General features: G+C 36.7%; 1 protein-coding gene and 1 pseudogene across 1 annotated transcript in view; one reads left to right on the forward strand and one right to left on the reverse strand.

Annotated features, from left to right (window-relative positions):
- LOC145242098 (glutamate receptor 2-like) overlaps positions 1–13,144 on the reverse strand; it is a 1,575,989-nt gene that overhangs the window by 83,655 nt on the left and 1,479,190 nt on the right. The gene's annotated exons all lie outside the window — the stretch shown is intronic.
- On the forward strand, positions 11,684–11,788 carry LOC145284842 (U2 spliceosomal RNA; annotated as a pseudogene).

Genomic DNA, 13,144 nt, shown 5'->3' on the forward strand with positions numbered 1-13,144 from the left:
AATCACTAATGATCGATCCTTCACGAAAAAAGTATTAACAGCTTTTACGAACAAAAAGCTTGGGGGGTGTTGGGGACGCCACCCTACTGCCTGGAATAATGAACTATTCCATGACGTCACTTCAGTCCATGACGTCATTTCTGGGGAACGACGACCGGTTGACGAAATTAGTCAGAGACGGACACGCGGATAATATGGTCGTCACCCACTAGTCCAGCAGTTGAGCAAAAATATTGCTCAATTTACCTTTTTCATGTATTTTCGTAAATATATATTTAACTGTTACTGTGTTCTCCCTCGTTAATTATTCAAATACTGACATCACAACAATAAGAAAATTTACATAATTCAGATGGATTTCTAAGGAATTGAGTTGAACTATTAATAAATAACAAGTATTATAGTTATATGATTCTGATGATTTACTGATAATTTCTGAACAAATAGATCGGAATTCCTGATATTTTTAACGCGCTAATATTTCATAAACCTAACCTGCTTGAGTAGAAAAAGGTGTTTTTAGATTCAGTTCTGAAACTGATCGAAAACTGATCTAAAACTGATCGAAAACTAGAATACGAGGTATCCTTACAACATGTATACACTCTTTAAATGACTCTGACTCTAACATTTATTATAAATACTTAGTTTTTCAGGTGCGAATAATGGCTAAAGCAAGACTAAACTTCGATGAAAGAAAATTCAATTGAAAGTGCTACTGAAAGACCGAGAACTGCAAAAATGTTTTAGAAAGGAGTTTCAAAACTCACAATTATTCGTATGCAAGATAAGTTTAAGCTAAGAGAAACAGTTAAGGATGTCTATAAGAACTATTTTGGGAAACTACGATTATCCACCAACCCTACAAATACAAAAGGAGTCATTGAAAGATTTCACCAATCCCTTGAATATCTGTTCGGCAAGCAGCTCGAGAGACAGTAATTTTTAAATCAAGTGTCCATCGCATTTTGAAAGGTGTTCAATGGAAAAGTTTTATTTCCAGATTAATGCGCACTCTGATGATGACAGGATAATTATATTTGATGAATGGTACCAAGCAAAATGTGCAGAAGACAATCCCCAAACAAGTTTTAAGTAAGGAAGGTACATCAAGTGAAATGGTTCAATTAATCGTCAAAATTGACTGGACACCTGACAATTCTCATGTGACAGAGTAACGCAATGTAAGCCTCTCACGGATTACATTGTTGTGTAATTTGTGAACAGTTGGTTTTATTAGATCATTATTTCTGTGATACCGTAAACGGTGCAAATTACCTTACTACATGAATACGCTATTCCACGTATCCAAGAGGTTTAGGAATAAAGAATGGTACTTTCAGCAGGATGGAGTACATTCTCACTACCATCTAGATGTAAAAGCCTATCTTGATGATCACCTGAAAAACAGATGGGTAGGACGAAAAGGAAGTATCGAGTACCACCCAGAATCATCGGATTTGACTCCCATGAACTTTTGTGGGGCATGTTAAACGCAACATTTACACCAGCTGCAATCAATGAGTTGAAACTAAAAGAGAATATAGTGACAAACCACTTGAACTGATTAAGAACGTTGTCAGCTGTGCATGGATTACAATGACCACTTTCGATAATCGACTGCTATCGATCTTTGTTCAGTACATTTTAATGTATGACACTTTTCTTTTTTATAATCAACTAGCCTGGGTGCCCGGCGTTGTCCGGGTGTTTGGAGGTGTGTGTTGAGCAAAAAAAAAAAAATGGTAGTAGGTAGGCAGGCTCGAACCTGTGACGCGAGGGCGGAAAAGAAAGTGCAATAAAATCTGACGTCTCACCGCTACTCCATGACGCGACCGGAAAATTTAACGTAGTCATCGCAGATATGGCGTTTTTTTTTAAAACTCCCACCAAAGCAAATTAGACACAAGGTAGTTTTTAATTGGGGGGGGGGCAGCTTCCCCCCAAAAGGGGGCAATCTGGCAGTATCCAAATAAATAGTAATTGTATCAGCATGAAAGGTTTCTCCTACATTGACGGTACCAATTACAGAACAGATAATATCCGGCCCAATACCCAGGCGATTGCGTTCCAATAGTTTCGCTTTATTTATCCAAAAAAAGACAAACAAACACTGGAAACGATGTCACGGAGAGAATTTTGTTTAACCCGATCAAAAAAAAAAAAAAAAAAAAAAGAAAAGATATTACGATCTGGGAAGTATGCGAAAACTTCTTACGGAATCTAACCGACGTGAGAAGCTCGATGCAAAAAGTCTTTGGCGGACATACATAAACGCTCGCGCTTATTTTGCCGTTTCTATCATAGACATATTGATTTTATTTAACCATTTCATTGAGACACACTATATTTGTGAAACCTTGAAAACATCGTAGACGTGTGTTATAAAAACAATCAGATTCTCCAGAAAAATTACCTCATGTATATGGTATAATACCGGCAATTTTAAAGTTAATATACCAGGTAAAAAGATAGACAAATGAAAGTAATCTAAGTTTTTAAGTACGAAACATCTTTAGTTGGACACACACACACACACACACACACACACACACACACACACACACACACACACACACACATATGTATATATATATATTGCAAAGTATGAAAATATATTTATGGCAAGTCAGCTACATAGAGGCATATTGCATGCAGATTCTTAGTAAAGATGGAACACGGACGCCCCTGTGTATATTAATTACCATAAATATATTTTATACTTTACTACTAAGCTCTACTCACGCACTGAGTACTGTTAAAGTAAATATTGAAAATCTATACACAATATATCATATCATCTCACATTATAATATTATACGTGAAAAATAAAATAATGGATTATATATATATATATATATATATATATATATATATATATATATATATATATATATGTAATTGAACCTATCAAACTTAGGTTGATATAATCACTCGCTCATATTATTGCATCAAATATTATGAATCAATTTCAAATCCAAGAGGAGTTTGGTCTTCATTTCTCATAAAAGAATCCAAAGTGTCACTGTAAAGTTGTGTTAATTGAGATTCTGTTAGTGCCACCCGGAGGAACTGTTAATTTTCAAGATCCGTTGGCTTCATGCCCCACTCGCGAAGAACGTTCTTTGGCGTTCAGCCAATTTCAACTTTGTGCGCGCTCTATTGCTCTAAGATAATTTTAAACGGGAAGCGGCGTACACTCCCTTAAGGTTTAGTTGCATCATTTGGTAATGTGGTTAACGTTGTTGTGTTGTGCGTTCATCTCGTGCTGATGCAAAGTGGAAGTCATCCAGTACAGCCGAAACCAATGTCAGCAATTCGTGTAACATTAAGTACTTGATGACTTTCGATTTATATACACTTGACAATTTCTTGTCAATAGGAATTCGATGCTAATATAATTTCCCTATATATATATATATATATATATATATATATATATATATATATATATATATATATATGTGTGTATGTGTGTGTGTGTGTGTGTGTGTGTAATTGCTAAGGTAAATGTTTAAACATTGGAATCTATCAACATAAGAAAAAACCCAATATATTTGATAGAGCTATGAAAGTAATAGCAAAATTGATGATAAAAAATAAAATTTAATAAATCACAATATCAAAAATTCTATGAGAATTTTTTTTTCATTGAACGTTCCTGTTTTAATTTTTGATATGTCAATAAATATTCTCATTCACTTTTATGTTTCATCATCAATTTTTCTATTTTTTATATGTTAAGAAAATGAGAATACGAAAAACATATAAATAGATCTTATCTTGAAACAGCTGCTCAATACCATAGATAGAACATTAATCAATGACGGAAAATTAAATGATGACGAATAAAAAAATTACATTACTCATTGAATCCTCAAATCCCTGCCGTATAAAACGTAGGAGTCATAGCAAATTTAATTTCCTCTCTATTTAAACACTCAAATACTTTCTAGACCACATTTTTATGAAAGTTCAAATTATCTTAACAGTTTTCTTGCTGTATATTAATTTAGTTCGGTAAAATGCTCTGAGCGAATATTATCGTTTCATGTTCATTACGGACCCTACCACCTGTCCTATTCTCGCAAATGCGACAGGTGCTAGGATCCGTAATGACTATTGAAACATATTTTCTATTCTACTTGACAACAGCCCTCTGTAACAATGAAGGCCGAGGAACTAAAATCATGTAACCTGGTGACGTCATTGGATTTAGTCTATTGAATCTGATCACGTGTCCCAAGAAACAACCGAGAGTAGATAACGGCTAAGACAAAAAACTTTTTCGGAGATCTAGCAGAGAAGCCAACAAACGAAAACAAGGTCAATAATCCAAATATATAACAAATGGTTCTTAAAAGCAAGATGTTACTCTTCTACCTACCTGAATAAGTTTTGTGTGTTTTAACGGAATCTAGAGCTTTTATTCAGTTCGCGCTGCTAAAGTAAATAGACAGTGGCACTAATTGGGTGAATTCCTATCAGTATTTAGTTTAGTTAAAAAGAAAAAAATTAATTTGAACCATTTTTAACACTGATGAGAGCGTGTTTTCGTTTTGATTGTTTACTTCGACACAACTTCTTTTTTCGAGCCGAATAAAAGCTTTAGATTCCGCTTAACACACAAAACTTATCCAAGCAGGTTGAAGAGTAACTTATCCTGCCTTTGGTAACATTTAATTGTTATATCTTTGTACTTTAAATTATTTTTCGAATCTGTGTAGATTGTAAAATAAACCCGATTTTTGTAATATTTTAATATTTATTATTTGAAATATTTCTACATTAGTAACTTTGTTTGTATGAACATGATTTGTTTGAATTTGTTTTTATTTTTATTAATTTGTCATGTTTTTTAATTTTTTATCGTTCGCTGTTATTTATATTTATTAATTTGAAGTTTAACATTGCGTATATCAGGTAAACACTACTTCCCTATGATTTAATTAATATATATATATATATATATATATATATATATATATATATATATATATATATATATACACACTATCTCTAATCTCTATCTATCTACTATTATACTAGCGTGACCTGTGGAAATTTCACAGGGGACTCATTCATATGTAATATATTGATGTTGGTATTCTGTAGATGTTCAGTGTAAATGGAGACGCTCTGATATTATTGTAGCTTTTTTGCTAAAACTGCAAATTTATTTATCTAAGATTACAAGGACGCCCGGCATAGCTCGGTCGTAAAGTACGCTTAAATATGATATTTTAATTCTGGCAAATTTCGTATATATTATTATAGAGTTAATGTTCTATCGATTTTTATATATACATATGACTTGAATGCATTAGCTCGAATCGAAACCAAAAATAAAAACATATGAATATATATATATATAATTTTCATATTTTCATATATATATATATATATATATATATATATATATATATATATATATATATATATACATATATATATATGTGGCACTTAAGTAATCTATTTTGTTTATAAATAATTTTATCAAGAATTCTTCATAAGTTTTGGTTTCTGTTCTAATTATGGCTGAAGGAAATCAAATTATATATATATATATATATATATATATATATATATATATATATATATATATATATATATAATTTGATTTCCTTCAGCAATAATTAGAACAGAAACCAAAACTTATGAAGAATTCTTGATAAAATTATTTATAAAAAAAATAGATGACTTAAGTGCCATCAACTATAATCGAAACTGAAACCAACTCTCATAAAGAATTAAACCACCGTGATGTAATCGTGACACAGAAAATAACACACACGCTTTTGTATTTTTTTTTCCAAATTTATATTTATATAGTTTAAATTAATATATTTTTTTTATATAAAAACTTTTTATTTATGGAAAGATTTTTTAATCAATTACGATTGGTATATACAAACGGAGTAACGTTTCAACTAAATGTTTAACGCACACACTCACACGCATTCACACACACTCACACACACACGCACACACACACACACACTCACACAACACTCACACACACACACACTCACACACACACTCACACACACACACTCACACACACACACTCACACACACATACACTCACACACACACTCACACACACACTCACACACACACACACACTCACACACACACTCACACACACTCTCACACACGCACACACACTCACACACACACTCACACACACACAGATATATATATATAATGTGGGATGGTTGGATCTTGAGATTATGCGTATTAGATTGAATTTTATTTCATATATTGCTGCTTATGTTCTTATATTTGCATTTCATAATAATTTTTGACAGTATCCTGTATCTTTGCGAAGTCACCATTCACCCATGCATGAAGAATTGTCACACCTGGACTGTTGTATTTATCATCAGTCTGTCCTTTTTAGACAGAACCAACAAAAAGCTTTAAACCTAATAGGTCCGCATTATCATCTAAGCTCCAACTCCTGTTCCATTGCGGCAATCTTGCAGGCAGGCGTTTGTTTTACAAGTACATTAATGAATTGTGCTCTGACGAAAGCGTAGCAATAGCACCTCTTTCGACGTACATATTCTTTTTTTTACATGGGGTTCACCACTTATCAAGGCCCGAAGGCCACTTAGGGATAAGGGTTATTGCGTGTACAGTAATCAATGAGATAGTATTGTAGTAATCATTAGTATTGGGGGTTTTGATAGAGTGTCTTACTTAAGGGGGCGGTTTGTCAGGAGTTTGTTTATGTTGGACTTGAAGACGTCCAAGTTGTAGTCAGGTGGGAAACAGGCAAGCGGCAGAGAGTTCCACTGGCGTGCAGTTCTAAGAAAGAAGCTTTGCTCGTGGAATCTATGTTTGGATTTAGGCACAGATAAAGAGCGGGGAAAATTATTGACAGTAGTTTCAGCCAGACGGGTGTTTCTCGTGAAAGATTGGCAAGGGGGGGGGGATGATGAGGGATTGGAGCTCAGACGAGTACCTGCCATGGAAATAACGATAAAACAAAGACAGGCTCGCAAAGTCTCTTCTGTGGAAGAGAGGTTGCAGGGAAGAGAAAAGGGCATCCCTTACTAAGCGACGAAGTCTATTTTGTACTCTGTCAAGGCATGATAGACTGTTTTTAGCAGCTCCTACCCAGAAGTGGCAGCAGTACTCCATCGTTGGACGTACTTGGCTTTTATACAGATAGAGAATTGCATTAGTAGTGAGATATCGTCTGGAGCGATAGAAGGATCCCACCATTTTCCCAGCGTCCCTGGCAACAGACTTGATGCACGTGTTCCATTTCAGATCAGGAGTAAAGGTCAAACCCAGAAGCTTGTCAAAACATGGAGCCTCCTCAAGACGAGAGCCATTCATTTCAATTGATGCCAGATGGGATCAGAGCGTTTATGATGTAAAGATAGAAGCTTGGTTTTAGATGCATTAAAAGTGACCAGCCACTTCTTCCCCCATTGTACCACGCGCTCAAGACCAGAGGAGAGAGAATTAGAGAGAACTTTGTACTTTACGGCCTTTGATGTGTTGCCATAGATGGTCGTGTCATCAGCATAGATATCAACGAATGATTTAAGTATGTGTTTTGGGAGATCATTGATGTAGATCTGGAAGAGAGTTGGGTCTAGGATTGACCCCTGAGGGACTCCAACATTAATACTGTGGGCCTCTGATTTCTGCCCATCAACCACTACTCTTATGAGAGAGAAATGATTTATTGATTGAGAAAACATTTCCAGTAATACCGTAGCTGGAAATCTTGTGAAGTAGGTCCTTATGCCATACCTTATCGAAGGCCTTCGATATGTCAAGAGCAATTGCCCTGGAAAGGAAACTTTTGTCAAGAGATTCACTAATCCTATGTGATATAACTGTTAGCACATCTACCGTATATCTTGCAGAGCGGAAACCATATTGTGTGTCACGAAGAAGTTGTTTCTGTTGAGGTGGTTGACTACTTCTTTATTTAATATGGATTCCAACAACTTACTCATGACACACAGGAGACTTATTGGTCTGTACTGAGAGGGAGAGGACTTATCACCTGAATTCTTAAATACAGGGCATACTGATGAGGTTTTCCAGGGTGTTGGAAAGCACTTCTCCTAAAGGCAACGCTTAAACAGTTTTGTAAGTATGGGGGCAATTTCTGGTTGGAGAAAAAAAAAGTCTCCCATGAAATTGAACATTTCCCAAATTATATTTGCAAATTATCTGAACTAAAAACACGCGGCTTTTTTGTATTTTTTTTTCTTCTAAAGTATGCATTACTTCTAGCTAACGTTAATACATAACCATAAAGGTATTGCTTCTTAACCAGCTTTTTAAACGAGTTAAAAATAACCAGACTTTTTCAATTTGGTAAAAGTTCCATTATAGCATAGGGTCTCTAGATGTCTTTTACTCTCATGGTTACTTCGTTATAACTGCTATACTTTGGAATTCCCTTTCTGTTACCTGCTTCTCTTACAATGACAACATGAAGAAAGTTAGATGTAATGTGAACAAGCATCTTGCTGCTCACCTCCATACACCGGGCTGCTCTAAACATGGTTCCAAAAAGCAAAAAATCCTTTAGCCTAAATTTTCCGCAATTTTTTTCCTTAAGTCTTATTTAAAATTGAATTATAATGTCTATAAATCATATTCAGTTATATAAACTATACATGTCACTGTGTACGTATTATATGGTTAGGTTTTAAAGAAGTACTTTACTACACATTACAAACAAAAATCTGTTTCATCGATTAAGGCACTTATCGCTTTGTGTTTTTGATATGTTTTTTTATGAAATATTTGGAATGAGGAGCTCACCATCACACATGAACATTCTCATCCAACCAGTCATAAAATCTCACACTCATATTTAGTAATATACATTTTCGCTATTCACGTGTCTTTTAATGATATTTAACGATATTAATGATTAAAATCGACCAATTTTCTCTCTTTGTCAACTTTCAGCGCTAACATCGAAACAGACCGCAAGTGATCTTGAAGACTTAGTTTTATGATATATTTATTTATTTTATTTATAAACTAGCAGTTCTGCCCGGCTTTGCTCGGGCCCTATGTACTGTTCATAACTTTATGTACATATATATATATTAAAAAGTGCGAATATGTAATGTCTTTCTAATAGGCTTTCTTGACTACCAGAGAGAAAAGTTGGTAGAGACCGCAGACGTCAAACTTTTTTAAACTTTGACCCCTTAAAATTTATTGTTTGGAGCTCAAATTGAATTAAAATGTTTGACCCATGTCCAAGTAACGTACATCTAAAATTTCAAATGTTAAGACCCAAAATTGGCAGAGGAGTTTGGAAGAGTCTGCAAAGGTCAACTCTTTCAATGTCGGAGGCGCTCGCTCAGTACGAAAGAATTACAGGGACCAAGATAAACCACAGCAAGTCGGTAGAACTGCGGGTGGGCGCCTGGAGCGGCATCGCAAACCTCTGGGCGCTCTTCAGCTGCACGGATGGCCCGGTTCGGATCCTCAGCGTGTGGTTTGGACCGGGTCTCCAGCTTGACAAAAATTGGTTGGAGGTACGGTCAAAGGTGAAGGCTGCAGTCAATTCGTGGCTTCCTAGGAAACTTTCCTTAAAGGGTAGAGCTGAGGCGTGCGCCACTTATGTCTTTCCTCTCATTCTTTACCGACTGGCCATACTTCCTCTGCCTGCACAACACGTAACAGCTCTTGTCAAACTCTTGTCCTGGCTTCTTTGGGACAGAGGAAGACACTGGGTGAGCAGACAGGTCTGTATTCAATGTCCGTGTGAGAGAGGCTTGGGAATACCGGACTTGAAGTGCCATCGAGACACTGAGAGGCTGGCATTCCTGAGCCACTGTATGCAAGATGACCAACCATGGCACCCCATGGTTACTGCCATCTTCCCCGACCTTCTATCGAGAGCTGTCGCAGGCCGCGGGGAGATCTGCCTACATTAAAGAGTGCCGAGCCGCGTTAAAACGACTACCAAGGTCCAGCGACCTTGTGACTGCTACCCGTAGGGAACTCCACAGGGATCTAGTGAAGGGGGCTGCCGACGACCCACTCTGCACGCGTTTGGGTTGGCAGCAGAGTGAGATCCGCTCAGCGTGGAGCTGGGCGCCAGGTTCGAGTCATCTGAACAATTCGGAGTTCTCTCTGACATGGCGATTAGCCCAAAATGCACTTCCACTCAAGAACATAAAATGCAGTTCCGGGTTTTTGGAGTCGCTTGATTGTCCCCGTTATGGGATAATGCCCATAGAAACGACTGATCACGCTTTCTTCGATTGCCGTGAACTGCCGGTACTGGTCGTATGTCAGCGAGGTGACGGCTCGACTCGAGCCTGAGCATCCTCGCCCAATCACCGTATCTAATGTCGTGGACAACGTGAGGCCGCCGTGGGACCGGGAAAGACAAATGATCTACGTTACGATCCTGGCCGTGGCAAGAATAGTGATTTGGACGTCGCGTCTGCAAGGTTGCCGGGGGGTGGGGGGTGTTGTCTTTTTCTGATCAGCATCTGATCGCTTTCTTTAAACACCAACTACGGGTGAAGACCAGATGTAATAGAAGAAGGTTGCATCACACGGCATTTTACAGAAGATGGATACATGTAGCAGGTCTGTGTGTACGAAGAGGAGCCAAATTTGAATACGTGTTCCCTGCCTAGGTGTGGAATGCGCAGTTCCGTAATGTAAAATTAAATAAGTAGCCTCTTAGCTAGCTGAGTGGGTGTTCCCTCCCCAATTAGGAAGCCTCCAAGATCCCCACACCCTCCTTCTTGCAATTTTTGTTTTCACCCCCTCCTCTAAATTTCACCCATCTTGGAGAGAAAGAAATACAAACTAACCCCCATTCCTTACCCACAAAATTTTCTTTTCTCCATGTATCCCTACTTAGAGATTGACCCGCAGAAGCGAGGTTCCTTTTACAAACCTAGTGGACCGGGCAGTCTATCAACTAGACGGGATTGGGAGGGTCCTACTAATAACATTTTTTTTCTTCCCCCGCCCCTGCTCTCGACACAAATTAATTATTGTACCATCTTTATTGTTATCTGTTTTGTTTTTACACGTCAATAAAAAATGTTTTAAAAATTGGGAGTTATGTAGGACGGCCCCCAGTATGAAAGAGTGAATGCGGTATTATGGTGAAAGAAGATACTAGCTTGGAGAAACTTTTGATTTTGTTTAGTTCTGGAGTGACAAGGATGACCAACGATCCCCACAATCCCCCATTTTGAGTTGGCCATGTGCCTAAGTTTTTTGTTCATTGATGATTTTCAATGTATTTTTGACATGCATAAAGGATTTAATATCTCAAAGTGTAGTATCTGTGCCGGCAGATACTGCAAGCAAAGACCATATGTGGGACAATTCCACATAAAAGACCTTGGTCAATGTAGGGGCAACCCTTCATACCAATTGTCCCTATCCAGCTCCCCTACTCCCCGGGGAGCTGGTCCCCATTTCCCCTTCACTCCTCACATTAAAAATCGGCCTTGTGCCTAATTTGCTCGGTGGGGGAGCAAATAAATACCAACCCCACATATAAGACCTTGGTCAATGTAGGGGCAACCCTTCATACCAATTGTCACTATCCAGCTCCCCTACTCCCCGGGAAGTTGGTCCACATTTCCCCTTCACTCCTCACATAAAAATCGGCATTGTGCAGAATTTGCTCGGTGGGGGAGCAAATAAATGCAGTTTTTCTTGGCCTTTTGGCCAAGATCAAAGTGTAGTATCTTTTCTTACTACATGATGTACTTATGTTTGTAACTTTGTGATATAAAGTGGGGGATCACTTTTCTGTATTAATTTAATGTAAAATGATCACTCACTTTACAACCAGTCAGTCTCAAAGTCATTCAAGACCTTCTCCAGACCATTCAAGTTGTTTTTGAAGGATTCCAGTTATTTTTTAAGCATTCAAGTCATTCTTAAAGTCATTGAATTCATCCTTAAGTTCATTAAAGTCATTCTAAGTCATTTATTTATTTAAGTCATTTCAGCCCATTTTTTCGGCCATTTTAGTTTATCTTTAAGAATTTCATGTCAATCCTACATTTACGCATTCATGCATTACACGAGAGCACGCGACTAATGGCTATTGGCCTTGTTTTATACAAAAGTGTTGTTGTAAAATTATTAAGTAACATTTAAAAGTCAAGAATATCATGTAACAACAAAAAAAATGGTCGAACTAGAAACACTGGTGTTAGTAATCAATGCCCCAAACAGATAACTGCTTTCATGTACTTGTACATTTACTAAATAAATAAATCTCTATTACAGATTGTGCGTATGCGCAGAATGACGCCATGAGCGCTATACTCGTCAAGTTGTCATTTCTTTCAAGTTTGAACCCCTTTTTTGAATCCCTTAACAATTGTGTTAGTCAATTAAATACCTCTAATCTATACTGCACGCTATATGCAATCTTTTGAGCTACTGTATGTCGTAATGCGACCATCCGTCTAGGAGGAGATACAATTTAAAAAACGGAGAGAGATACACACACACGCACAGACATAGTGAGATTTATATATTAGACTAGCAAGGCCACCCGGCGTTGCTCGGGATGCTATAAGATAATGAGAAAATTTTAGAATATACCTGCTATTCTTAGGATAGAGGTATTTTCATGTTTATGTATAATTTGCCATCTTAAGCAAAAGAATATTTTACCTAACCTAGGACGGGTATTACATAACATATGTATGAAATAATTGTACCTTCCCTAGGACAGGAAATTTAGAACACGTCTATGGAAAGAATTTTCTTACTTAGGGCGGGTAATGTACAATACATATTTAAAATAATTTACATAATTTTCTGTTGTGCAAACTTTTCTGTATGTCACAGGTAAGCGTTTTAGTTTTTACATCAGAGTTCTATAGTGAAGAAGAACCTTATTTCTTATATAAATGCCATAATACTCGAATATGATTTTCGATTTTGATAACTTATGTACGCCACAGGTAAATTTTCTTTGTTTTTCATATGGGTACTATACTGTACAAGTATCTTATTTCCTGAGTAGAATACTGTGCAATAACTTTTTCTAATTAAAAATTGAAAGTATCGATAACTTTTTCTAATTAAAAATTGAAAGTATCGATAACTTTTAATAATTGCTAGATTTTTTGTGCGTATAGAGTTAGAA

Source organism: Euprymna scolopes, chromosome 1 (assembly GCF_053919585.1).
Source record: "Euprymna scolopes isolate OS-2025 chromosome 1, ASM5391958v1, whole genome shotgun sequence".
Lineage (NCBI taxonomy): Eukaryota > Metazoa > Mollusca > Cephalopoda > Sepiida > Sepiolidae > Euprymna > Euprymna scolopes.